We start from the raw sequence: 2,592 nt of genomic DNA, 5'->3' as shown, positions 1-2,592 counted from the left end.
GTCTCTGCATGAACCATCTTCCCTCCTAGACGTCCAAGGCAATGCACAGGTACTATATATACAGAAAGCTGGGTAACCTGGGCAAAGCTTCTAACCTCTCTGGACCCCATTTCTTTTCAAGTAAAATAGGCAGGGTAGATCAATGATATCTGAGGCTTCTTTTAGCTCTAATCTTCTCAGTCTATTAAAAATTGCCTGGATATATTACAATTCTAACTTTAAACTTGTGTTTCTGGCTCTCGGAAAACTCAAGCAATAGCTTTGGTTTCAATGAGATCTACCAAGTCATTGCAGAGAAGCAGCATTCACAGATCTGCAGGTAGAAAGAAGAAGGCAAAGATTTGGCCTTCTAAAGAAACAGAAGGTGCAAAGATCACACATTGTCCCTCAACCAAGATTGAAATTCTAGAAGGACATGTCACATTTTTGCTCAGAGACAGCCAGGTAAGGTTGAGATGAGATTAGGTGAAAACCTGGGTTCTGTAATGGTAAAGCATCAGCAGCAGACTAATCTCATTACTCACGTGACAATCTCTCTCCTACACTGCCCATCCCTGTAGGTAGTTCTGAAGCTAGAGGAACAAACTCAAGGGCAGAGTCAGCACACTATCCCAGACAGATTGACTGCAGCCGTATGACAGTGCTGGACAAATAGCCGGCACAGATAGCTCATCAAATAATCCTCATAAAAAACAGCTTATTACGTTGTACACTTCACTTAAAAAGTGATTGCCTTCCCACTGAAGTGTGTTAAATAATTTTCAAAGCTTTGTAAAAATTGTGTAAGGTCAGGAGGGTTTACTAGTCCCATTTTCCTGCTGAAGAAACTAAGTTATTCATTCAACTTCATTCAACTCATGTTCATTGAAAACCTACCATGTATAAGGCGTCCTCCAAAACAGTGAGCTTCAGTTTCCAATCCAACTATTAGTATTGCTATGAGTAACGGTGGTGTGTGAATTCAAACCCAGGTCTCCTGCGTTAGTGGTCTATTCTAGTGGTTAAAATAGCAGGCTGCCAATGCAGATGGTATCTGAGGTCTTACTAAGTAGTTACTTACTATGCAGTTGTGTAACTTTGTGCAAATTACTTAAACCTTCTTTGATTGTTTCCTCATCTGTAAAATGACGATAATAGTAAGAATACCTGAAAGAACTTCCACGAGGATTAACTATGTCAACACATGTATGCTGCCTGCACACAGAAAGTGCTCAAAAATGTTAGCTTCTACTATAGTCATAGTGTTTATTAATATCCTGCCATGGGACTCAGTGCTGGAAGTACAGCAGTGAGCTAGGGCAGCTGAGGGCAGGTCTCATGGCATTTATGCTGTCCTGCTCTGCCTCTAAATGACTTTGATCAGACTGTCAAGACCCTGTGCCATTTGGCCTCAGGGGCTTTCCGAGATTTTTTTCCCTTTGTTCTTCAGGGCACTTAGCAGGTCTGATAGAGCCGATGTCCTCTAAACCTTTCTTGCTCACCACTGTCTCCATTACCTCATTCCTCCTCTTCTTTCTACCTGGGATTTCCTTTCTTTAATCTCCAGCCCAGGCTTCCTTGCACAGCAGGAGTCTCACTTCTTCCATGACAACTTTTCAGACTATACCAGCCCGTTGGGATCTCCTGGCCTCTCCCTTTATAGCACTGATTTTCCACTGGCACTTAATCACACATCACCTAATTTTGTTAGTTATTACCTCAAACTTCCATGTCAAATTTTTGCAGCAAGACACGAAATTGGAAGAGCATTGGAATTTTGTCATATGTCTTTTGTAACTTTTAAGACAGAAGTTGAAAACTCAGATGCTTACAGGGGCAGGACAAGTCATGTACAGGAGGGAAGTAGGCCGGGTAGGGACAAGGGCCAGCTCAGAGTGTGTACACGGTCCAAACAGAGTAGCTGCCACCTTGTCCTCACCAACTATCGCCTTTGGTGAAGACAGAGCTGTGTGCCACATACACTGCAGTTAGAGAAGAGAATTAAAATATCAGAAAAAAAGGTACAACTTCCTGATATTTTACAGACGAAAAAACACAATCCCACTCAAATATCCTTAAAGTCGCTAATTGATGTCTGCTGGGTCTCATCAGCCCTCCCCTGACATCACAATATCTTCCTGAGTGTTATGAGACACCCCTCCTTACCAGAGTGTCTCAAGATTCTTTCCTCTTCCTCTGACCACAAGGCAATTTAGGGTTGTAACTGTTCAGGGAAGACAATCTCCAATGTTGATATGTCAAGAAACTTGGATGTGGTGGTCACTCAACTTTGGGCTGGTGAGGAACTCCATTTCTTCTACTTTATTTCTTCCCTTTATACAAACTTTCAGAAAATGACAAAAGCTTATTTTTAAATTCTTTGTCTATGGGTTAATTTTCCCTAATGCCATGCAGGAATGCAGGTCCAATATTATCGTATCTGGCAAATTTTCAAGAGAAGCCAGAATTCAATTTTATTGAAATCTGGGCTTTTTTCAAGTTGGCAAAATTCAAAATATTTGAGTGCTTTTTGCAGTTGCACAAAATGTGACTGCAGATTTAAGTGTTTATCCTTAGGGCTGTAGGACACGGTAAGTACCCTGCATATAAAAG

General features: G+C 41.4%; 1 protein-coding gene across 1 annotated transcript in view; it reads left to right on the top strand.

Annotated features, from left to right (window-relative positions):
* Positions 1-2,592, top strand: part of DYTN (dystrotelin) — a 68,303-nt gene that overhangs the window by 26,847 nt on the left and 38,864 nt on the right. The window lies entirely within an intron of this gene.

This window comes from Propithecus coquereli, unplaced genomic scaffold (assembly GCF_000956105.1).
Source record: "Propithecus coquereli isolate 6110/MARCELLA unplaced genomic scaffold, Pcoq_1.0 Scaffold70, whole genome shotgun sequence".
In the NCBI taxonomy this organism is placed as follows: Eukaryota; Metazoa; Chordata; class Mammalia; order Primates; family Indriidae; genus Propithecus; species Propithecus coquereli.
The sequence above is the reverse complement of the archived record's forward strand: the minus strand, read 5'-3'. Positions and strand labels throughout refer to the sequence as shown.